Source organism: Pseudochaenichthys georgianus, chromosome 12, assembly GCF_902827115.2.
Source record: "Pseudochaenichthys georgianus chromosome 12, fPseGeo1.2, whole genome shotgun sequence".
NCBI classification, from domain to species: Eukaryota; Metazoa; Chordata; class Actinopteri; order Perciformes; family Channichthyidae; genus Pseudochaenichthys; species Pseudochaenichthys georgianus.
Window position 1 is genome coordinate 8052501 of NC_047514.1, and position 26917 is coordinate 8079417.

A 26917-nucleotide genomic window follows, 5' to 3' on the forward strand; every position below is an offset into this window, starting at 1 on the left:
GAAACACTTAATCAGGGAACAAAATCTGTGTTTCAGGTTCAGGCTTTAAACACTGTGAATAGGTTCACTTCCATTACTTTATCCATGGGAGAAAGTTGTACTTTAATAGTGAGGGCTTCTTGTTCATTAGCATAGTGCTGCAAAACACCAATTAAAATAATGTTTCAATTAGTTAAAAGGTTCTAAACAGCATATAAACACACTATACTATACACTCAAATATGCCCGCAACAGCACACAATTAATCACATTAGTTAACTGAAAATAAGATTATTTTACTTTTACTTTTGACTCCTGTATGTAATGAGTAAGTATTCCCAGCAGAGGGAAGCAACACCGTATCACATAATGCAACAGGTGGTAGAGGAGGCTAAATGAGTGCATTTCACAGCCAGAAAAAACAACTACAGTCAGAGAGAGGAAGATGGACGGGCAGTCATAAAAACAAGGAGCAGATGTAGTTCATTCCAACAAAACCACAAACTGCAGCCTCAAACATTAAATAAGCTCTTAATTAATGCTAATCTGACATAACCAAAATAAAAATAAATCACTTTGTTAAGAGAATGTACAAATATGTAAATGACGTGTCACTAAATTCTCTGGTTGGTTGGGATTTGCTGTTCCTAATGACACGTTCAGGTCAGCAGCAGTAAGGGGGGCTGCTGGATTGGCTCAAAATAGAAATCCCCCTTTGTACAAAATAATGACGTCAGTGTTGTCACACGAGTTGGCTGGACAACAACAGCCGCTTTTCTTTTCTTTTTTTATTGTTTTAGTCCAGTCTATCTAGGTCAAAGGTACAATTGACACAAATAATTTGCCTAAAACGGAGTAAACAGCCTCTATGGCGCTTTCATGTTAATTATATGGCTTAACCGCATTTATTTCTATGGTCAAAACTTGTATCTATGCCGCTATAGGGGATCAAACTGTCGAATCAGCACGGTGATTTAATAATCGAGAATGTTCTAATCCATTATGGTAAAATTCTGACAACCAAAGCAACAGTTTGTTAATTTGTTAATTATTGCCCTTTTGTAATGTGTTAACATATTTTATGAGTTATATTATGTTGATACATGTACAGATTTATAATTAGATCAAATAATTTTCATTTTTCTCATATCAAATTGTAACTCTAATGTATGATTGCTGTGAAGGCAAGTTATTGAACCTATACAAAGTATGTACAATTCTGATAATATGTATAAAAAGGTGCTATTTTGAAGCATGAATAGTGCTGTAAAATGGTTTGACAATTTAAAAGGCACTCCTGTACAATGCAAACCAATATGGCACAACTACAATAGAACCCTGTACCTTTGTGACGCCCAAACGCCTTTGTGTGTTGATTTTGCATCAGATAGCTGCGAGGCTGTATTGCGGCATCTGACTGCTACATTGACAGATGTGTTTTCCCAGCACATTCAAGTAGGAGGATAAAAGGTCAGTGCTTTCGATAATGAGATGCTCCTGCCATGCAATTTATTGTCTGCGAAAGCATAAATCACTGGAACCATTAATGTGTTTAATGTGTTCCTGTACTCATCACATAACAGGTAAGCTACATAACAAATACATAAATAAATCAGGGTCCTGTCTCATAAAGTAGAATTAACAATACATATATATATATATATATATATATATATATAGCAAATGGACTAGCTTATTGTTTCAAAAATAGCTATTTAAAGCCCACTAAAATATGTTTGGTTGAAATTAGGTGGTCGAGGAAAACAGCAAATGTGGATTATAGTGTGTTTTGTGCACATTGGCAACACATTCTACTCACAATGTATTCCAAGTGCTACTTGTACTTCCCAGAAGAAGGCTGAAATGTAAGTTATAATATACATTATTCAGTATATATTAAATATACCTAACATTTTTCATCAATGTTGGCACTTGTCTTTTTGAAATCATTGTCTCCTCTTTTTATGTCAAAACAAATCATCATTAATCAAAAGGTTACTTAGAATTGGATTACTAGAAAAATTATTAAATAAATAAGAGTGCATTTAAAATAATATGGAACAAGAACAGTCAAATAAAAATGTAAATCAGTGGTGAAGTGGCATGCATACAGTAATATCATTATGATATACACTAAATTCACCATTAACTAAGACCGCGTTAATTAAAATTATACATATTTTAGTACATTTTTGGCAGTTTTCTACCAACCATCACCACCTTGCTGAACATTCCCATGAAAACTGATGCTGCGGGAGGCCTCCATTTGTTTTTCTCTGCCACATTCCGCAGACCTCAGACCTGGGATCAGTGCTGACATCTCAGCCTCAATAATCCCTTTACAGTTAGGAACCGCCCACTTAAACTGGATGATTGACAGCCGGCTCCTCCAACCAGGCGGCGGCAGTCATGTCTGGCCTCCTTCCTCCCCGCCTCCTGCTGCCTGTCCGACTTTGTTGCTCTCGTGCCCCTCTGTAGTCCGTCCTGGGGAGCTGAAGAACAACTCGAGAAAGTCCCAACTATGGAAGGCGACAACATAATAATGCCTGTCTGACTCGGGGAGATTTTCCAAGGTAAGTTTGTTGTTTTTGAACTGTTAAAACAGGGGTAGTGGGAATTAGCAGCTGCGCGCGTGTGGGGCGAAAAGTTTATCCGCCTCACTCACCCGGGACAGGAGGGAACAGAGGGAAGTTTACTCCAATGTTATTCCATGGGGATGTGTCAGGCTGCTAGCTTACATGTTGCTCCCTCTTTAGCTTCTTTGGCACCAAAAACACTTGTGACATTACATGTTTTTATATGGTTTATAGCAATGTCTCCCACATGGCAATATTCTATAATGTATGTATTTTATTGTTTGATAATTATGAGCTAAACTGGGGTTGTTTTTCTTACTTGTTGATTACAACAGCTGTGTTTTTGGTCCAAATGTATTCTTATTGAACGTTATAGGTCGATAATTGCACCATAAAGCACATTTAGTATTTCTGGAATTTAGATTTTTAAAGAAAAAAAAAAGATATATATTCTTTTTTCTTGTTGAACTAATGGATTTGTAAAAACATCTTCAATTTGATAGACTTGTATCCTTTGTGTTAATTGTTGGCAACTGTGGTTTCTAAGCTGTATTTTTTAAATACATGCAACACTGTTTATTTCTTTAATATACATCTTAATACATCACAGCACTGTTGTTGCTGTGGCTTTTTGTGGAATTGTTTTCTTCTACACAGCCCTGGAAACACTCTGCAGTGTAAGGACACAGCTACAACATACTGAGTCACCAAAAAGCACTCGTTGATGTGATAAACAACATTAGTCTTCTTCCGGCTCTTACTTTTTGTATATTTATATACACAATTATGGTTACGGGGCAGCAGTAAAGGTTAATGCTGCGAGTCCGCAGTTAGAAACATAATACTGCACAGACACACATCCAGAGAAAGGGAGACAGAGACAGTGGGACGGGGTTTCTCTACAGATGTGCATTCCTCCAGCCAGTGGAGGGATGAAGCCTTTAAATAGAGCTCAACAGGAATGCAAACAGACTAAGCCGAAAGATGAAGCCTGGGGGTGTTTCAGGAGAGGGAAGGTAGAGAAAGGCAGAAGGACTAGCCTGCATCCAATTAGAATCAAATTTACCCCAATGTATTTGTCTTTCTCAAGTGTTACCCGATTTTAAGCGTCAAAGTTCACGATGGAAAGGAAGATGCAACCCTTGTCAAGTGTAAAGCCAGCAAGAAAGTCAAGGTGAAAGGAATAATACTCTGGCAAAATATGTTTTACATCAAGAAGTTATGTTAAAATTGACTTCTTGATGTCAACTTTGTGTTTCTCGCACGCTGGAGCGATAACCATAAAAAAAACGGACAATTTGTGATTCATTGATTAATGTGGTGGCTGCGTTTTATAAGAGCAGTGCATGCATGATTTGCTAAACTGAACTTATAAAAACAATTCGCATAAATAGTCTCACGCTCCTTGTCCATGCACGTCTGACATTTTTAAAACTGTAAGATTTCTAGTGAAAAGGTATGTGTTTTGGAGGTAATAATGACTGGATACATTAAACGTGGATTACACTGCAACATATGAAACGTCATACACATCTTTGGATAGCGTTTTGCTGTTATTAAAGCGGCCCAGATCAAGTCTTTCTCTGTTTTATGATTGTTTGTTCTTCTTGGAGGCATGAGACAAAAACACATCTTTCTTTTAGAATTCAAGGCAATGGATTGATTGACATACGAAATGCTCATTTGTGGAAGTTTTCCTAACGGCCCGTCCACACAGCGGCGTGCGTTGACGTCACCCCATTCACTTTGAATGGGGTGACGTCACTTTTAGCCGAAATGCATCGTGGGAAGCGACGTGGAGCGTAGCTGGCGTGGCTCGCTGCAAAAGTTGAGCAATGTTCAACTTTTGACGCCTCGGCAGAAGCGTCAGCCAATCGAATCATATGCCAGTACAAGCTCTAGCCAATCAAACCGCTGCTTGTGTGTCAGGGGCGGGAGATTCATGTGATTGGTTGTTGGTCGAGTTTCAGACACGCCCGCCGGCAAGCGTCAGCGCACGCCGCTGTGTGGACGGGCCGTTAAGCTTTCAGGAGGAGGTTTGAATATGAACTCTACGCTCTTCAACACTATGTAACATTACACATTAAGTATTTAGCGGAAGGATTTGAACCTTTCCCTGAAATGCGTGGTGTTCAGGTCTGTGTGTTCAAGGGGATGATACAGAAAAACATGTTGCAGCAAATGTAGTTGAAGAGGCACACAATTTGCATTGAAACATTTCATTTTGAGTCATCATTCGAATGATTTTGTTGTTTTTTTCCTAGAAAATTACATATTTGATTGAAATCTTTTATAGTTTTTGTCTTGTTTGTTTTATCTCTCAAAGCAGGACCTTGGGTGTCTTGAAAGGAGCCTTAAAAAAGTCTTATTGTTATTATCAGTGAAGTTGTGATGAGAATTCATCTATGTATGAAAGCCTTAGTGAAGCTTGTTTTGTTTGCAGGTATCAGGTTGCATCCATTCAAGTGTAACTCAGTTTTGATTAAATCGATTGTGTGGCTGTTCCACTCTGCTACTTTAAATGTTGAAAACAGGGGATTTATGGATTAATTAGGATTTAAGTATGTCGGAATAAGTTCAGAAGTTGCTTATGGTGTTTTTTTTAGTGCACAGGATTGTCGGTCAGGTGTCAGTGTTGCCTTCTTTTTGGGTAAAGTTGTCCCTATCACATTATGCTGTTTGACTGTGATTGGACCACAAAAAGCTGTGTGCAGGCAAGTGGGTTGTCTCCGTTTGTTGTTTGAGAGATTAAAGGGAAGAGTTCACACTTATAGACTGTTGTTTGTTGGCTGTCTGTTGACCACTTGGAGCTCATTTACTCCCAACACTCCCATATGGCAGTAAAACAGAGACAGAAGTGCTTTAGTCAGTCTTGCAATGTTAATCTGTCCCATGTTTTCAGTGGTCCCAAGTTCACTGTCTACTTCTATGTTTTTAACTCCATTCAGACAATTTTCCTTAGCTAATTTGAAAGAAAAACTGGCGTTGACACTGTGTAGCAGCAGAACACCAGCTCTCCCACTTTATCAGTGTGAAGGAACATTTACAGAGAGTAAGAAAAACAAGAGACGCCAGTCACCTTACGGTTTGCCTTTGGGAAGCTGGCCTAACCATGGATTCCCAAGTCTTCCGTCTCTATAAAAGGAAACATGGAGTGTATTTTTGCTTTTTAAACACTGTGACCAAAAAACCTGTAAAAGGATTGTTATGAGCTGGGCGAACAAATGTGCTCTTTGGACTTTGGCACCACAGGGATATCCGAAAAAGAAAGGGAAATCCAAGGTGCTCAGATTTCCGAGAATAGTTTAATATCTTAATCTGAACATGGCTGACACATTATGACGCCTTTTGAAGCCTGTGAAGATGTAAGAAAGATTGAATATAAAATATTGCTATGTAATAAAAGGAACATCCTTAAAGGCTTGACGGCAGCATATGCAATGCATTTAGTGTGGCTTTGTGTAGTCATGTTAACTGTAGTGTAGCCAAGGGGAAGGCTCATACTTCAATTCTTGGATTAGCACTTACAGTCAAATGAGCCGACGTTTGACGCAAAACATTATGCTGAGGAACGCATTGAATTTACCTGTAGCTCCAGTTAAGTGTGGGAGTCGTTAAAATGTCTTTAAAATGATTATAAAATCAATCATTTCAATGCTCAGGGAGAAATAATCAATCAGCAGTGGTCTAATATAACTAAAAGTATTTTACCTAAGTACTTTAATCAAATACTTTACTTACTATTTTGACGTACTTGTGCTTTACATATGTATTAACATTTATTGCTACTTTATACTTCAAATCCGCTACATTAAAGAAGGGAATATCATAGTTTTTGCAGCACCTATAGTAACTATTAACTTGTATTTTAAGTATGTAAAAGTGGTTGACAAACTAAAACATTAAAATGCTCTAAAAACAAATTGTGATAAAAAGAGAATAATATTCCATAATATTACAAACTGTGATAAGTGGCTTTCTGCTGAAATAGTATTTATACTTTTGATACATTAAGTACATTTAGACGATGAGACTTCTGTACTTAAGTATCATTTTGAATGGAGGACTTTTACTTGTAACGAAGTATTTTCAGACTGTATTCTTTCTACTTTATTTGAAGTAAAGGATCTGAGTACTTCTCCCAGCACTGCCTATCCGACACAGGGATTTGATTCACCTCTACACCAATGTTGCATTCAAATCCCCACATCTGTTCCACGTTGAACCCTTTTTGCAGTTTAAGACTACAGACCTACACCTATTAACTCCATCTTTACTTCAGCTCATTTTGAAGTACGTCTCTATTGAGTCAAAGTCACCTCGGAACACCTCATTCTAGTTAGAGAAAGGCACTGTTATTCGGCTGGCCTTGAGCTCCGCTTGATTCCCTGCAGACAGCTCTCACTGGCACTCAGATCTCTGCACTAGCTCCGGCCAAAAACCACATACACACAAATATGCACAGGCTCCACTTAGACCTTCACACGGCATGCACATATACACGCCTGCATAGACATACATTCATAGGATCCACTACTTTTGTGCGTACACCAGCCCCTTAATCACATGCACACAGAGCTAAACTCAGTCCAAGCCTCGGTACTCTCTTTCGCCACACTCATATTTCACTAATCACACACAGAGGGCCCACGGCAATCAACTTTAAATTAGAGAGAAAGCTGCTCCAAGAACTCGAATGGCGCTTGCCAGGTCTGAGGCTACACTGTTCTTGGTGTGCGCTTGTGTGTGTGTGAGACACAGAGAGCCAGCACTTGATATTAAACCAACTCTGAGGGGCCAAGATTGGGGTATTTCTTCTCCTCTGTGCTGCCTTCATGCAATTTATCCCCACTCGTACTTACCACGAGTTATTCTGCGAGAAACAGCTTTTTATTCACAACCTGCTTTGTTCATGTCTTGTGCTACAGTGATTATCTGATGTTTAAATCAGATCCAAACCGCATTGGTCAAGCCACTTAAGTACGGCTTGGCGTTGTGGCTTGGTGCTTTGGCTTCTTTTGAGATCATGTGAACAATTAGGACAGTGATGGTCAAAGTGTAACAGTTGCTGGACAGGAAGGGTTTTTCCATCTTTTGAGGTACGCTCCTGCCCAGATGAAACTTCTGCCAGTGCTTACTCTGCCTATTCTGCAAAAAAGACTCCCTGTATGATGGGAGAATGGTGGTTGGATATAATGACAGCTCTGCAAAGAAACCTAATACTTGCTCCTTGATGTATGGGGACTGATGCCAAACATCAAGCAAGTTTGCTGCATCTGTTTTAAATCGAAAAACTGATTTGCCAGCAGACTCCATTTTGTTTCACTCTGGAAATAATCTTAAAATCACCCTCATTTGGCCTGCTATGAGATTACAATGGATAACCACTTAATGTTACTGTTGAAGGACATTTGATGACCAACAAATTCAAGAAAGTTACATAAGAATGGATTAGTATGATGTTTCATTTGTAAAATACACAGAATGACAGCCTTAGAAACAGCTATTTCAGATTCATATTGAAGAGAAAACTGTTCCAGAGCATGATCAAGCTTTATTGCATGCGTGATACCAAACAGAAAACAGAACGTTGGATGTATGTTCAAGATTTCTATAACAAAAACTTTACAACCCCTCTGCTGCAGTAATGTTGTCTTTGGTACTACAGTTTAGGGCCAAATGAATGCATCATACCTGATTACCTGTTAATGATTATCCCAGATGCAGACTTTTCATTGTGGTTGAAGTTGTGTTTATGTTGCCTTGTTTTACATTTGATTTACATTTGATTTGTGTATTTAACTTGAGGTGCCATCTCTGCAACGGCAAGCAAAGAAGCTGCAGAAGGGTAATGTTTCCGACTGCGCTTACGTAATGGATCCAATATTAAACAGGATGAGCCAAAGGTAGTGTTTCATTTACCGTGCCCGCTAATAGCCATTGTCTACTTTAGTATTAGTAGTCTAGGTAAACTTCCTTGAAAAAGTACATTATGTTTCATTCAATGTAGATATTATCTCTTGCACACATCGTAGTCTCTATACCAATGACGATGTATAGAAGTTGGCCTTTCACACCACCCTCAAGGTCGGTATTAGCTTACATTTCAAGTAAAAAATGGGCTGTATTTAAGATTACGGCCAAATTAAATGTGATTTGACAAAACTTAACATAGTACAATCTCTAAAACCTAAGACAATATCCAGTCTCATATCACAATATGGATATAATATTAATATTTGACCCACTTCTACATTAAACACAGTTTAATGTGAGTTAAGGAGAGATGATTAGGGATACCACTGTGTCATTTGTGCCATAAAGCACTTTACAATGCCAGAGGACTGTTTGATGTTGGTACTAAGCTTATCACTTGTTGGGGCGAATTACTGTTGAAATAAAGCTCAGCTTTTCTGCTAAAGAGAATGCATACTGTGATCTCTTCAGGAAAGATACATAAGAGAATAAACTTCTTTCTCATGCAAACGTGATTCTGATCCTCTGGACCTAAACCGGCTTCAACTCCAAGAAAATATAATATTTGATCTGGTCTCAGAGGACGGCACTTTTGACATATTGCTGCAATATTGCCAGTGTAAACAACACCTCTTAGCTTAGCCATATATTCTGTAGCTACTCTATGCAGTGCAGTGTTGACTGTGAAAATACAGCTAACTGGGGAGATTATTAGAGTTTGGCAGAATATTAGTCTGTGCTGGGAAAACACTCTACTGATTGCTTTGGTATAAAACTCTACCTCCAGATCACGAGAGGTTACCTGCCAAACCAGCGTGTCGAATACTGTGGATTGATTTACAAGCTGCTGTGGCAAACATCGACCAGCATCTTGGCTTCTGAGTGTTGACTCCCACCATGCAGGTGTTCATATTTACCGTCACCGCTCAACCTGAAAATGTTCTGTTTGTGAACCAGATGTCCAACATGAAATTAGAGCAGTTCTTCAGCTGAGCACATAGACCCACCACCATCTAGTTATTTAAATAGGTTCCTTAATACAGACTCACTTTTACCGTCGCCGTGGGGTTTAATGTTCAGGTGCATGGAGTGAAAGTAAGCGTAACATAGAACTCTTCTGTCCACATTTAGTTAGCGCTTGACAAAATAGTGACATTATATCACTATTGTATGATAAGGCTAGAAATCCTCTTAGATAGAGTTTTTCTTTTTACTTGCTTAGGTATTATATCCTACGATTATTTAGCAAAATTCTCATTGTGTTAATAATTGTGAAAGCACCAATGGTCAAACCTACTCTGTCATGTCTTCTATTTCTCAGCCCTAAATTAAGTTGTGAAACAAATGATTAAATCGTCATATCTCTTTCGAATTTGTGTATTTTGTGAAGTGCATATCTCTGCTTATTAGTACACTTTCATACTAAGGACACAATGTGTTAGAAACAGCAAGCAGTAAGCCCTGAAGTGTGACTCGTAGGCAGCTGTTGCCAGGTTTGGACAGGCTGAATCACATCTGTCCAGACTCTCAAGACATTAGCAATGCTGGCTTTTGAGCCTTAAGGCCGACAGTACCGCTAAACTAAACACAGTGTGGATACTTCTGTCACTGAGGAAGAGTGCCCCAATTATGGCTCTAGTGGTTGAAAAGGGACATTTCCTGGTGTGAATAATGTATGTGTGTCAGTGTGTATAGTCATCTAAAATTACACTGCTCTTCTGTGCAAGCAGTTTCCATGATTTAAGTCATTTGAATGATAAAGCCTTTGCCTCCACTGCAGGGAAGAATCCGGTTTGAATATGAAGGCCTTTGCAGACCATATTCATAATGTATCTGGATTATGATTTGCATGGGTAGGAAAATTAAGTGATACATGTTTCCTTTGCAGATAAAAGTTGTTTTTTTAACTGAGATGTGTCAACTTGAAATCTCCACAATAGACTTCAGTGGGAGACATTTTCAAAATACGGATTCTGTGGTATCTTAGGACTTTTTAACTGGTTAATTTCTTTTGAAAACCATTTAGTATGCTTTATTAAATGTCTTGAATCATTTCCTTCTCTGTCCAATTATGCTGACTGAGTGCCAAAACTAAAAGAAAGACTCTAAAGCAGAAGGGAGAGGATTAAAGATGGCTGGCACAAACTGAAAAACACTACTATTAACTTGTTTTATTTCCCTCTGCACTAGAGTTTCCGCTTAATGCATAAAACGTAACGGTGGGTGGTCTAGTTTTTAAAGGAAACCCTTTGTTTGAAAATGTCACCACTCATCACTTAAAAGCACCATCTAATAAATACTTGAGAGTGTGCAATGTAGTTCAGTAGACGCCGGAGTGTGTCAGTGGACCTGTCAGTGGACCTGGTCGTGTTTGCGTTTCCGCTGCGACACGGCAGCTATTTTTACCGGACTAATACATAATAGATTGACTTGTCTGTTTAAATGATGTGGTTATGATGCAGCAAAATGTCTCAGGGGAAGCAAAAACGTGTGTGTGTGTGTGTGTGTGTGTGTGTGTGTGTGTGTGTGTGTGTGTGTGTGTGTGTGTGTGTGTGTGTGTGTGTGTGTGTGTGTGTGTGTGTGTGTGTGTGTGTGTGTGTGTGTGTGTGTGTGTGTGTGTGTGTGTGTGTGTGTGTGTGTGTGTGTGTGTGTGTGTGTGTGTGTGTGTGTGTGTGATGACATAGTTCTGTTGGAATGTCTTTGAAAGATAAGTATGAACCTGCTTCTACCTTTAACACACATCTTCTGTATTTTCCATCTCTTCTTCCTTTAAGTTTTTCTCCCTTTGTTCACTGTTTAGCTCCCCTCCTGTGACTCCCTATAGACGTCTTTATTATTGAATTTGCTGTCTTTCTTTCTCTCTGTCTGCTACCCTGCCTCCCTTCTTTTTTCTGCAGTGTTTGTTGTCTTCATGGAGTGTTAACAGTCCTAAAGGAGAATACACTGGTGCTATCGAGCATGGTGAACATATCTGATTTGGCAGATAGGTGATAGATGACATGAGATTGAAGCCAAGACTACACTAGCAATGTTTCTTAGATGTTGTTAAAGGTGGGGTAGGTAATTTTGGAGAAACCGGCTCGAGATCGCTAGAATTTGAAAATACACAACCGGAAAAAATCTGCCACTTCCTTACAGAGCCCCTCCTCTAACACACGAACGCGCACATGACCAATGAGGGCACGAGATAAGTTTGTGCACAGGTGGAAGACTGACAGGCAGGTAGGCCATCCAGTTACTTTAGCCGGGCCGGAAATTGTTTGCATTAGGCAGATCATTTATAAGAAAAGTGTAGTTTTGGTTCATTACATTTGACATTTTTAGTTGTTAGATGTTCTTGGAAATGTTTGGACTAGTTTAGAGGCTAAATGTACGTTAGCCGACAGGTGCTAACGCGCTACACCGGGCCAAAACAATATCAATAGGAGAAACATGCTGCAGTTTCAAAAACGATGCAAATATAAAAACACAAATATGCCAAAAGTTAACACATGCAGACAACTTGATAACACATTTAGGAATAACACATTTAGGAAACATTCACCAACTGGACGAAACAAAAATACAAAACGCTACAAATAAAACAAGTATGCAAGAAGCAAACAAAAGGGGATAAAGTGTTGCTCACAGCTGAGACCGTAGCGCTTGTTGTTGTTCAGGGATCAGCCTCCGTATGAATGAAGTACTTTTTTCTATTTTCTCATGAAGTGAGTCCTAAAGACATGTCATCTCATCTGCATAATGATTTATTCCATTTAAAGACAATACATTGCCTAAAAAATCGAACTTACTATTACAAATGGTTCTGAGCTACCACATTTACTTCGTATGAATGGTAGGTCAGAGTTTGCTAAATATGGAATTGTCTGCGGATGGCAGTTTGTTATATTATTTTTGCTGAACTGTATGTTCTTTTGAAGAGAGATGTATTTGCGGTGTTAAGGTCGGTTGCAATGAGTCAAGCAGTGTTGAAATCAATGCATTTCAAAAACACAGCGCGGTGCTTAAAATAAAAAAAAAGATAGACCTGAAACTCTCTCCTCTTGGATTGATGGATATGACAAACAATCCTCAGTATTTGTTTAGTTTAGCAAAATGTATTCAAACACATTACATTGAAGTTGTTAGTAGATGTCAGTCAAGCCCATAGACTGGTCAAGACCCATTGCAAATATGTTTCTCTTCATTGTTTTTATATACAGACTTCTTAATGGTGGTAGAATACAAGCAGTATTAGTAACATGTTTAACTCAATTTAAAGGACCAATTATCCTTTTGCAAATGAAGCTACCATACCAACAAATGATAGTATCAAATCATTATAAAACGGGAGAGGAAACGTATCTCTGTGTCTTGTGTTTGAGAAGCATATTTGAAGACCATATTGACAGATTTTTAATTAGTTGGTTTTCCCCGGGTCAATATTAAGAGAGGCGGAAAATCTATTAAAGATGTTTGTTGTTTCGTAGAGAAAATAAATATGCTGCTATTTGCTGATAAATGTTGTTTTTAAGTGCGCTGAAATTCAAGTTGTTTTTGGAGGATAATTCACTTTTTTCAGAAGAGGTTTATTTGCATATTTTTCCTAAAATAAGTAAATACAGATGATGAGCTAATCTTCTTAGGAAAACAAAGACAGTGTATACCATAATAGTGCGAAATAAATGCTCATAAGTTCAGCAACTTTGTGACTCATTCGTTGGTATTTCTTTATTTTTGCCTTTTATCAAATGCAAAGAAACAAACTAATAAACAATATTTTGGCATTATTTATCTACCTCTCTGCTCTCTACATATCGTCATCGGAAATGAAAAGAAACCTTCGTCATATAAAATTGTCCAAAAATCAACATCTGCACCTAAAAGCCTATTAATATTGACGTTACTTGACCCTTTTACTGAATCCGTTTTACTCAATTTGTTTATTTAAAAGAAATCACACGGTGTATTCGATTAACACTTTGTATTTGTCGGTCAGAGAGTAAACACAAACTCATAGAGCTTTTTGCTAGTTTGACAGACTTTTACTCTTCAAATCTCCCCCCCCTCTCCCACTGCCTTTGATCTCACACAAGCTCCATAATCTTACTCCTGGATCACTCAAGCGATAAACCAACACACACACAAGACACGTACACACAAACACAGAGCGTCCCAACATCAACAAACTTTGAAACCAAATCATGGCGGCACACTGTAAATCAGCGCCCTATAGGCCTCTCTATCTGAGGCTAACTGGTTGTGTAGTCGGCTGCTTGTGAGCCAGGTCTGTGTCTGATGAGGGCTCAATCCCAATCTGTCACTCATTTAGCAACACGGCGATAAACTGCGTGGCATCCTGCTTCCAGAAAAGAACACCCACAGTAATGAGATTGTTGACAATTATTTCTTGCAGAGGTTGCCCTTCTGTCGATTTAAAGTCTACTTTATTTGGTCTTCAAACTGACATATATTGGGTTTGTTTGCCACACTTACTTCCTTGACTAGGGCTGCACAATTACTCAAAATGTCATCCAAATGTCAATGGATTGTGAAATAAACAAATTGCAATTAGTGCATTTTTTTGGTATGTGCGTACAAACGGTTTTCTACAGACCTAATGAAAAAAACCTTGTTTGGTAAAGATCGTCTTGAAAAATGATACCACGATAAATGTAATATTTCTTTGTGATAAATCCGTCTAATATCGCCAAGCATATCGCAATTTGTTATTTTTTCCATATTGTGCTAGCCTAGCCTTGACAGGAAAGTCCTTCTGTAGATCCTACAGTGTACTACAGGTCAACCCTGTGCGTGTGTGTGTTTTGCCTCAGCCTTTGCGCACGTTGTATGCGGGCTGTTTGCCTTTCTGCCTGATCTTTTTGGCTGATACCGTCAAATAGAATAAGAATTGACCTGGCATGAAAACCAAGCTGCCAAAAGCCTTTTTGCACACTTGTTTTTAATAGTTCCATCTATTATTACTACGGAATGATAGATGTTGGCAAAATAATGGCATTTTGTATAGAACTTTTTTTCAAGTGTGTGTCATCTTAAGTTGATTTGTGATTGAATGTTGGGAGCATTGGAAGTCCATATTACACATTCAGAAAGAATACATTAGATGTCACTTGTTAGACGCTTTTATCCAAAGCGACTTACATACTCAATACTGTGCGGACAATCCCCACAGGAGCAACTTGGGGGTGAAGTGTGAACCTGTGCTCCCCTGATCCGAACACCAACGCTCTATACACTGCGCCACACGCCTCATACAGATACAGATGTTTCTCCAGTTGTGACCCTACTGGTCTGTCCAGATTTCTGCATACTTCAGCCCACTTAAAAATACTTCTTTCCAAATGTTTTTCCATTTTATTCCCTTGGTGATCCTTTGTTTTTTTTGGGGGTCTTTATTTTCTACCCCCCATTTGCTTTCTATTTCAATTCCAATGCTGAACCTACATGAATAACACATTATCAAATCCCAAATGATAACGGTTTGAATGGTTTAGAAGAGAAAAACGTACTTGGAGCGAATAACTCCCTGTGGCTGCATGACGCAAGGTCACCATGCTTACAACTCTTTTCTAGATTTAAACAGTGGCTAAGAGAGTGCGTGCGTGCGTGCGTGCGGCGGACAGACAGGTCTCAGTTGGTTTGGTGTCCTATGCTTACTTTTAATACTTGTAAATAAAACATTTGGCCCGTAATTTATTTTCCTCATTGTAGCGACCAGAGAGGTCTCATAACGTTATTATGAGAGTCCTCTCATACTTGTTTGATTCTGACATTGTATAAATATATATACATACATATATACGTGTGTGTGTATATACTGTATGTCCGCATCTGTAGCCTGTTATTGTCTCATTATACCGCACTGTGAATGAATCAAAGTAAATATATAAGTGGTCATGAACACATCTGTCCATCAGACAGAGGGCTGCTGTGCCTCCTGTCATCATTAATGGACGTCTCTTTAAAATGACCGCTCAGAGGAGAGGAGTTCTCATTTCTCTAACCGCCTGCTGCTTCCCCTCCTCTCTCCTCGCTCGCATCTCCTGTGGGCGGGACTAAGACACGAGGATAGGAGTCGAGTAGGGGAGTCAAGGAGGGGAATTAGTGAAATGAGAAAGGGCCCTGGTCACTCCACACACACACACACACACACACACACACACACACACACACACACACACACACACACACACACACACACACACACACACACACGCTTCAAATCAAGTTGCATAAATACTTGTGCTACGTTTTTATTATAATTACTGTGAAATGTATTATGTTTTCATCATTATGACAACAAACACTTGCAACTGATAACACTGGCAATGATTTTATATTTATTAGACTATAATCATACTTCAAAAAAGTGGGGGCACCAAATAAGTGGCGATCCCCCGCGTCCAACGACCACGACACCACTGCTTACAAGTAAGTGATAGTAGCGAATAGTGGCTCATTTAATCACAATGTGGCCCTTGATAGACAGTAACAGTGTGTACAGCTGATTGTGCTTAAGAACTTTGGCTTGATTTAAATAAAACCAGTCTTTTGTTGATATATCTTATCTCAGGATCTCTTCCTGTCCAGCCATTTTTCATTGAAATGCTTACCAAGTGTTAAGTTAGAACATCCTATAATATAAATGATTGAATGTATATATAAACACTTTGCTAATGTGTGTCTAGCAAGACAGGCATTTATTCAAATGTGGATCACATTTAGATAATTCAGTATCTCAGCTTCTTTCTTTCTTCTCTGTCTCGTTTCCAGCTGCATTTTTTAACAGAGTCAGACGGTAGTAATTACAAAAGTATGTCTTTCTCGTTTTTATGCCTCATAGGACAGATTTTTCCTCTTCTTTAGAGTTCGCAGTGACTGGAAGTTGACCAACTGTCTTACTAGTGTAGTTCAAGTACATTTGAGGCTCATACATCTCAATTGTTTTCACCTTTCTGCCTCTTTTTATCCAACTATTTCTCACATTTCTGGTTAATTTCTCCTCTCTCTAAACCTCAGTTATTTATTTTTTTCTGGTTTTTTTAACCTATTTTTTTTGTATCTTTCTGTATCTCCTTTCTGTTACCTTCTAGACCGGCTACCTATCTCTCAGCTTGTTAGGACCCTCAGTCAGTCAGGCGGTAGTAATAGGGAAAGCATGGAGTTCCCAGCAGAGTGACTCATAGCTCTAGCGAACAGGGGTCGTGTGTGTGTTTGTGTGTGTGTGGAACTGGGTGTTGGGGGCGGGGTTTCTATGTTGTGTGTGTGTGTGCCCTAACATGTGTAATTTGGCTCTATAGGTTTCCCATGTTTCCCTCCTGCTGCACACATGGCGAAAGCTCTTTGCCGGCTGTATTAAAGGTCATCTGTCGGTGAAAGTCAAACAAACATGAACTCGGGCACAAACAAACATACTCCCATCTAATAGGCTGCCCAGAGGAAAAATATTTAGACTTAACTACCACTTTGTGATGATACTTCTTCCCTCTTCTTTCAATATATCACTAGATGTTTAAGGTAGACCTGCCATTTGTTGTTATTTTCAAGTTTAGTCTTAACTACTCAAAATGCTGTCTTTTGGCATGTGATGGGTCATATACAAAGCAATTGTAATAGTTTGAGTTCTCTGCCTCAGTGTTTCCGCCAGACCAGGGCTGCGTTGACGCTTGCCGGCGGGGATGTCTGAAGCTAGACCAACAACCAATCACCTGAATCTCCCGCCCCGGACACACAAGCAGCGGTTTGATTGGCGAGAGCTTGTACTGGCGTATGATTTGATTGGCTGACGTTTCTGTCGAAGCTTCAAAAGTAGAACATTGCTCTACTTTTGAAGTGAGCTACAGTACGCTTTGCTCCCACAATGCAGTTCGGCGAAGCGTGATGTCACCCCATTCAAATTGAAAGGGCAGAAGCGTTGAAGCGTCAACGCACGGCGCCGTGTGTAGGGGCCGTTATACCATCTCTTTACATCTCCCTGCCGATAGGGACATCCCTCCTGGCATGGTCCTAGGAAGATGCGGCGGTGTTTTGTTTTGTTTTTTTCGTGACAAGAACGCACTTTGCTGGCGGCGAAAATAATCCCACCAGACTCCTTTGCCCCTCCAACAGAGGGATGTCCTTGTCATTTTTCCTTTTCGTCATTTCAAGCGATTAAAAACTCTCGATCTTCTCTCAAATTATAATTTTTTTTTGACAAATGGGGCCAAAACGCCCCCCCTGTCGGAAACGCTGCTCTGCCTGTATGTCCATAGAAATATGGATAACAGGGAAAGAGATATTGATAGTAGGGCTTTACTGAATTACAAACAAGCCCTTTATGAGCCTTACAAATGGAGCTTTAAAAGTCTGTCACATCCTACATATATATTGGGAAATCGTATTTCATCGCATTTTTCTTTTTTATTAAGTCGACTTTTTGCTTTTTTGGAATAAATAGGATCAGGGTTTTGCCGTACAGTAAGTGTGATACTGAGAAAAAAAGTCTAAGCATGGGGATCATAAGAATTTTTTTAATGCGTGTATCTGTGTACCATTTGTGTTCTGATTTGACACAGTTATGACACTCGATAGGATAAAGATTTTTTTATTAAATATCTTTGCAATAATCAGGGTTCAAAGGGAAATGTGTGTTAGCCTCTGGAATGCTTGTGTTTTAATCAATATATCGTGTTGTAATGACACTGTGTCAATGTGAACAAATCTCATAAAGACGACTCTGTTTATCATATTTTAACGTGTATAATCATACATGTGTGTTTTGCAGCGTTGCATAAAACAGAAATCTTCAACTATCTGCTTCATGTCTGTATAATTGCTCCCAGCAGTAGTGTGGCGCCAATCGAATGTACGCACGCACGCACACACAGAAATACACAAGCTCATAACTCAGATCATCAGAGTATGGCAGAGCAGAACTTTTGTACTGCTATCATTAGAAGTGTGTGTGTGTGTGTGTGTGTGTGTGTGTGTGTGTGTGTGTGTGTGTGTGTGTGTGTGTGTGTGTGTGTGTGTGTGTGTGTGTGTGTGTGTGTGTGTGTGTGTGTGTGTGTGTGTGTGTGTGTGTGTGTGTGTGTGTGTGTGTGTGTGTGTGTGTGTGTGTGTGTGTGTGTGTGTGTGTGTGTGTGTGTATTGATGCGTTTTTATTGATGCGTTTTTATATATTTGTATTTCAGGCTCTGACAATAAGCCATCAAGTGACACATGCCTGATCAATCTAGATAGAGCTCTTCGTTTGGTTCACTCAGAAAGTAAATGCAGCCATTTTAAAATGATAGGTTCCACTTTACTTACCACTTACACAAAATATAGAGAATTTCATCTAAGGGACACAAAAGAAAATGCTCGCTGGTGATTGGTTGGCTTTGCATAGCTAGTAATTGATCACCCAGCAAAAGTGTGTGTGTGTGTGTGTGTGTGTGTGTGTGTGTGTGTGTGTGTGTGTGTGTGTGTGTGTGTGTGTGTGTGTGTGTGTGTGTGTGTGTGTGTGTGTGTGTGTGTGTGTGTGTGTGTGTGTGTGTGTGTGTGTGTGTGTGTGTGTGTGTGTGTGTGTGTGTGTGTGTGTGTGTGTGTGTGTGTGTGTGTGTGTGTGTGTGTGTGTGTGTGTGTGTGTGTGTGTGTGTGTGTGTGTGTGTGTGTGTGTGTGTGTGTGTGTGTGTGTGTGTGTGTGTGTGTGTGTGTGCCTTGTTGGATAATAGAGAGCAGATGTGGGCGGGTACGTGGGTGTATGTTTAAAGAGCTTGTCATTGGCTCATACAGAACAGATGTTTGTTGGACCATCATCTTCCTCTGGCTACCAGAAGTATTGATTCAAACTGTTCTGCTTCACTTCAGATACTTAGAATCACGATATACGAACACACACGTGATCATCACACACTCTTGTGATTCGTCAGAGAACACTGGTAGATGCATTCACAAATGTTTAGGTCAGTATGACTGGGAGTCTTAACTAGAACATTATCGCTCTGAATTTTCCAAACCACAGTAATAAAGTGCTGCGGTTTACGGTAATATTCTGGTGCTGACAGCTGACTCCAGTTGAACGTAGTCCAAACAGTTAAGCGTAGTTTAACACAGCCCAACATGAGATCACATGTTCCATTTGATTTTGTTGATGGAAAAGTTTTCGTTTGTCACCTTTTCTTACTTGCTTAATTAGGTTTACTTTACAAGAAAACCAGTTTGTAAACAAGGTTCACCACAACTTGTACTCTCTGTTGCTGGTTTGGTTTACAATTGTATTCCTAATGAACTGCAGTTCATGCTCTTTGGAAAAGATGACCAGCCAACCTATGCTAGTCCGATGGATGGCTTTAGTACAGCGAGCAGTTTGTTGAATGCCAATGAAAAACCAGAGCTGGAAGACACTGCCCTCATTAACAAGCATCATGACAGCTAAGTGAACTAACTTTGCCAGGGGGCCACTTTTGCAAAATGACCGGAGGCGAGGGGTCAGTTAATAAAACCCAGATAACTCTGGGGGCCTGGAGAGTTTTCCCCTCCCCTCCCCTCTCCTCTCCGTCCTCTAAAAGTCTATTTTGATGCTCATCTGGCACTAAAAGTAGAAAGAAAGCTTGGAAGATGCATTTTCATTTAATTATGTGCAAACATGGGCATTTTAAGTGTTGTATTTGTGCCAAAAATGTCCATAAGATGACCTGATGCTTAAATATTCATAGTTAGTTTGATGTTGGTAAAATGAAGAATATTATTTCACAGCCTATTGGCAATACAGAAATGTTTTCATTTATTGTTTCGCCTCATAGATGTCTAGGAATTCAGAGATAGAAGAAAACACTCTCCATTTAGAATGATAGCCTGGCTAAACACACAATGTTGCATTTGTGTGTTATGTGTGTAACATTGAGGCGTAAATAATTTGTCGCATTGTCTGGCTCCCAAAGATAGACCTGAAATCTGTGATACTTACGGAACCATGTATCATGTGTTTTGCTACACCATTCCTTGAGGAAGGTTTGCCATGGCTTCGTTTTTGAGCCAAGAAGTAGTCCAGTAAAACATCTGTTTGGCCACTCTGTTTTTGGTGCTTAGGCTCTCTTGAAAGAGTGCCTGAGAGCCACCAAGCTGGAACAAAATGTCCCACCTCATAGAAGTGATTTTAAAAGCAGACTTTATGAAGCTATTTACCAAGAAAAAGTTGGACATGTCACTGGAAACAATAAAAAAAACGTTCTTTTAAGTTCATAGAAATGACATCAGTTCTGGAGATCAAACCTTGTTCTATAATCTGTGAAAAAGAACAATTCTGACCTCGACTCTGTGTGTAGCCTTCTTACAGTGCAGACGCTTTTCTGCTTGCTCTTGCCTCTGCTTAGTTTTTTATGCTGTTTTTCTATTTTTCTTTTCTGAAAACTTCGAGCAGCGGCTCCTGGACATTAACCTATCACTGGGACAGTTATTCTTCGTAAATAGACGGAGGGTTTCAGCCATATTTCAATATTTTTACGACGACCTCAGTCTTACAGTAGCGTGGCCTAGCAACAGCTACTGCATGCTATTTAGCTTAAGCTAGTTAGCAGCAAAATGCCTCCGTTCTCTACAGATGACTTCCACAAACTTCTACAGAAGATGGCTGTGTTGGAAATGAAAATGCAACGGTTGGAAGTTAACGTGGAAGTGAATGGACTAGGTTGGAATGACACCACTTTTCCAGTGTTGCAAAAGAATGGACAAAGGCATGCTAACTCAAAGCTAGTTAGCAGCTACAAGGATTCCAAGGAACAGGAGGGCTGTGTACCGGGTAATAAATCTACAAGTGGTAGTCCTCCCTCGAACTCTGTGGGTGCAAGGCCGAAGAGTAAATCATTTCCATGGGATTTGGGAGGACGAACAACAGGCAGATCCCAGCGCTCTGAAATCTGTAATGCGACCGGCTGGCCTGCATTGTTATCACCAAGGAAGAGTGCCTCTTCAACCCCTGTTCCTACTAGGAAACAGCCGTGGGCAGCTGCTAAAGGAAGAATTACAAACAATCCTCCTAAACCACCGAGTGTGCCAATCCAGAACAGATACGCTCCGCTGACACAGAACCGGAGATCTCTTTCTAATGACCTGGATAACCTGTCCTCTTCACACAGCAGGGTAAGGACCAATAGCTACTCCAAAAGTAAAAGGCTAGAGGGAAAGCTAACGACTGGGCCTGAAACTCTGATTGTGGGTGACTCTGCTGTAAGAGATGTAAAAGGTCTGTGTAGTAAGAACAACACCAAAGTACTCTGCTGACTTGGCTGAGAAGATCCTGCATATTGGGGCTGAACATCCGACTGTGAAGAATGTGGTACTGCACATTGGAACAAATGATGTTGTGAAACAACAGTCAGAAGTGCTGAAAAAAGACTTTAAATGTCTGTTGGAAACTGTCAGCTCTCTAAATGCAGAGGTGTTCATCAGTGGCCTTCTACCGCCAGTCAAAAGAGGAGTGGAGAGATTCAGCAGATTGTTTGCACTGAATACCTGGCTTTCAACTGTCTGTATTGACCATTCTGTCAATTATATTGACAACTTTAACTTGTTCTGGGACCGCAGACATCTTTTTAAGGCAAATGGAGTTTGTCTGAACAAGTCAGGAGTGAAATTGTTTATCTCTAACGTATTCAACTGCCTACATCATCAATCTGTTCCCTCTGCCAAGAACAAGCAGCAAGAGGAATCAAAACAAGAGAAAGACACAACACATCGCTCAGAAAACCTTGAAAATTTATCATTGCACCCGCCTGAGGAATGTCTTGATTATGGGAGACAAATGGAGGAGTCTCCACCGCCCTTCACCCCCCCTATCACCTCTGAGGATACTCTTCCTTCACCCCACAGCTCTCTCTACTCTCCGTTCACCCTTTCACCCTCGCCCACCCTCCTGGAGATTGCTGAACACACGACGGAGATACAGAGGGTTGGCACCGATTCCTTCCTGGAGTTCAAAGACCAAACTAAGGCGATACGCAGGGTTGGCAGCATGTCCTTTACCCCCGCTCCTCAACAACGCCCACCAAAATCACCGCAGAGACGCGCACCATCTCCCCCGTCTTCATCACCGTGCCTACGTCAACCACAATCCCCCCCCTGGCAGCATGTCCTTTACCCCCGCACCATCTCCCCCGTCTCCATCACCGTGCCTATGTCAGCCACCTCCCCTCCCTTCAAGAAAGCATCTGCAGTCTCCGAAGCCTGATAAGGTTGTGTGTGTACAAAACGCAACAAACTCTTACTGATATGTGCTGGGTCCAGGCTCAAGGGCGTATGGCACTCTCAACTCTTTCCAGGACATGCCAGGCCCTGCCTGCCTGTAGCTTTGCCGATATCTGTGTTGATAGGTAATAGATTAAGAGCGGTGAATCAGCTTGGAAACAGGAAGTGCTCAAACGTTTGTGTGAGTTTATCAAATTTAGCAGTGATTCCATGTCAGCCACAGCTTGTCACAAAAAATCTTACTGATAGTGTATATAACCAACTTAAACTAGCTTTATTAAATGTCAGGTCTGTGGCAGGAAAAACATTTTTAATCAATGATTTTATCACTAAGCACAATCTTGATTTTATGTTTTTAACGGAAACTTGGATTGAACAAAATAACAGTGCAGCTGTTCTTATTGAATCAACCCCTCCCAACTTTAGTTTTATGAGTCAGGAAAGAATGCATAAGAAAGGGGGTGGAGTTGCTATTTTGTTCAATGATTCCATTCAATGCAGGAAGACATCTTATGGGAACTTTGCTTCTTTTGAATATGTGGCCCTTCAGCTGAAATGCTCCTCTCGAGCTCTGTTCCTAAATATCTATAGACCACCCAAATACTGTGCAAGCTTTTTTGATGACTTTACTGAACTGCTGTCTATAGTGTGTATTGACTTTGACCGTCTAGTCATTGTTGGTGATTTTAACATCCATGTTGACAACCCCCAGGACAGAGGGGCTAAAGAACTGTTTTGTGTTCTTGATAACTATGGACTGACTCAGCATGTGACGGAGCCCACGCACAATAAGGGGCACACTCTGGACTTAATTATCTCAAAGGGTCTGAATATCTCTAAGGTTGTGGTGACTGATGTTGCACTGTCTGACCATTCCTGTGTTTTCTTTGAGAGCTCTATTTCTGTTCACAATTTTTTTCAAAAAGAGGTAACCACAAAGCAATATTTAACTGAAAATACTAGGGAAATGTTTACTCAGAATTTTTCTTCCACACTTTCCCCTGCTAACATCTCAGTAAATGAGCTAGTAGATCATTTTAATTCAAAAATTAAAAATGTTATAGATGCCATTGCTCCAACTAAGGTAAAGGAAGTGACTGGGAAGAAAATATCTCCATGGAGAAAGGCCATGACCGTGAGAGCAGAAAAAAGAGAGTGTCGAAAAGCTGAACGTAGGTGGCGAAAAACAAATCTCCAGGTTCACTTTGAAATCTATAAAGAGAGACTTGGCCTTTATAATTTGGAATTGAAAAACGCACGACAGTCTTTCTTCTCTGACATCATTACCAAAAACAATGCACGTGCCTTGTTTGCTACCGTCGACAGACTAACTAACCTCCCAGTGTCAGTAGCCTCTGAATTTCTATCCACCAGGGCATGCAATGATTTTGCCTCCTTCTTCACTGACAACATTCAGAAAATCTGACAAGCAGTCAGTGCCTCTGCATCAGGTACAGCAAATGTGTTGTCCCTATGTCCACCTAATATCAATTCAGACATCATGACACAATTCCATCAGATTAATGATAAAAACCTCGAGGACATTATTCAACTTCTGAAATCCTCCTGCTGCCTTGATATTATTCCAACAGGATTTTTCAAAGATGTTTTTTGTTGCATGGCCTCAGATCTACTTCATATAGTAAACAAATCTCTTCACTCAGGTATTTTTTTGTCATTAAATCGCTCTTAAAAAAGAATAATCTAGATGCTTCAGTAATGAACAATTACATGCCCATATCAAACCTGCCATTTCTAGGTAAAATCATTGAAAAAGTTGTTTTTCAACAGTTGAGTAATTTCTTGCATTTAAACAACTGTTTCGATGTGTTCCAGTCAGGCTTTCGTCCAAACCACAGCACTAAGACTGCTCTTGTAAAGGTCTTCAATGACATCCACTTAAACACAGACAGTGGCAGAACTTCAGTGTTAGTATTATTAGATCTCAGTGCTGCGTTTGACACTGTTGACCACAACATATTAGGAGACCGACTGGAAAACTGGGTGGGACTTTCGGAAACAGCTCTAAATTGGTTTGAATCCTACTTAAAGGACAGAAAAAAACTTTGTTTCTATAGGTAAATACACATCTGAGTTGACAAATATGACATGTGGGGTTCCTCAAGGCTCCATCTTGGGGCCTCTTCTCTTTAACATCTACATGCTACCACTGGCTCAGATAATGAAGAACAACAAAATATGTTACCATAGCTATGCAGATGACACACAAATGTACGTAACAATTTCACCAGGAGACTATGCTCCAATTCAAACACTGAGTAAGTGCATTGAACAAATCAATGACTGGATGTGTCAGAACTTTCTCCAATTAAACAAAGATAAAACTGAGGTAATGGTCTTTGGAGCCAAGGCAGAACGTATAAAAGTTAGCGCTGAGCTTCAGTCTGCAATGTTCAAAACAACAGATAAAGCCAGAAATCTAGGTGTAGTCATGGACTCTGACCTGAGTTTCAACAGTCACATTAAAACAGTTACTAAATCAGCCTACTATCACCTAAAGAACATATCTAGGATTAAAAGGGATTTGGAAAAACTTGTCCATGCTTTTATCTTCAGTAGACTGGACTACTGTAATGGTGTCTTTACAGGTCTCACTAAAAAATAGATTAGAAAGCTGCAGCTAATTCAGAACGCTGCTGCTCGAGTCCTCACTAACACTAAGAATGTGGATCACATCACTACTGTTCTGAAGTCTTTACACTGGCTTCCTGTGTGTCAAAGAATAGATTTCAAAATACTGCTGCTGGTTTATAAAGCACTGAATGGTTTAGGCCCAAAATACATTTTTGACCTACTGCTAAATTATGAACCATCCAGATCTCTCAGGTCTTCAGGGACTGGTCAGCTTTCTGTCCCCAGAGTCAGAACTAAACATGGAGAAGCAGTGTTCAGTTATTATGCTCCAAATATCTGGAACAAACTCCCAGAAAACTGCAGATCCGCTGCAACTCTGACTACTTTTAAATCCAGACTAAAAACTTTTCTTTTTGCCGCTGCTTTTAATTGAACTATTTACATCTTAAACTGCACTGTAACTTTTATCCATGTATTTTTTCTTTTAATGTTTATTTTATTATCTTTTCTTTTTAATGTGCTATATAAATAAACTTGCCTTGCCTTGCCTTACTCACTTCCCAGAATGAGAACTTATGCTCAAAATGCCTTACCATCCTTGGTCTCATAGACCCATGCCTCATAAACACATTTTAAGTGTAATTGCACATTTTTGATTAAATGGGCTTTACTACTGAATTGCCAGGATGCTTTAACATGACTAGATGTTTTTAGAAGGCAGTTAAAGGGGTACAGTTCTTTGTTAATTCGGCCAAAGAGTTCTATTTGTAGGATGAAAATAGTCTAGAAATGTTGTTTTTCTAGTTTTCTTTGCGTACAAACTTTACTTTGTGCTTAATATAGAAGAAGCAAGTTTGCTATTTCCTCAGGAGATTTAATTACCGATCCTGTGTGACTTTCCCAGTCTAAAACTGTTTACGAAGTCCCAGAGCTTCTCTAGATTTTCCTTTTTCGGTACAACTAGTTATTTAAACAAGAGACAAAGGGTTCTATTCCTGGCTGTGGTTTGTATTAGCTCATGGTGGTGTTTACTATGGCACTGTCTGCCAGCAAGGAGTGCTATTTTTTCAAACCCTACTAAGCACTGTTGTATAAAAACACTTGCTGCATGCAGACGATTGAAAGCTGGCTGTGGGTGGGATTCATCTGTTATCCCTTTGCACAGATCCTTTTTCTAACTCTTTCTCCATTATCATCAAGTACAGTATCTTTCAGTTTGGGATGGCTCTATAATAAGTCACCAGATTTCCTACGAATTTCACACCAGCCGTAGTCAGTAATGAGCACGCAATACAACAGTTATTCAAGTTGTGAAATGGCCGTAGCATTATTATGATCTTCATAAGTATACCAAAAACACATTGAGTCAGAGATCTAACACAATGGCTGTTTTGTGTACTTCATTGTCTTCCATTAATACCTGCAGTTTTATCAAAATTGGGTAGATACTATGTTTCAACAAGAGATACAAATGCACAAAATGACACAAGGCAATATATCATACGTGCTCAAATGTGGGGGTAAATCATCCACGCTTTAACACTCTCTTCAAAAGGGATAGAAATGTTGATGACATGCATGTGCTT

General features: G+C 39.8%; 1 protein-coding gene across 1 annotated transcript in view; it reads left to right on the top strand.

Annotated features, from left to right (window-relative positions):
- The first annotated feature begins 2412 nt into the window (after nucleotides 1–2412).
- il11ra (interleukin 11 receptor subunit alpha) overlaps nucleotides 2413–26917 on the top strand; it is a 51787-nt gene continuing 27282 nt past the window's right edge. The window contains exon 1 of the mRNA XM_034096575.1: nucleotides 2413–2552. The gene's annotated coding sequence lies outside the window, so the exon portion shown is untranslated. The remainder of the gene's footprint in view (nucleotides 2553–26917) is intronic.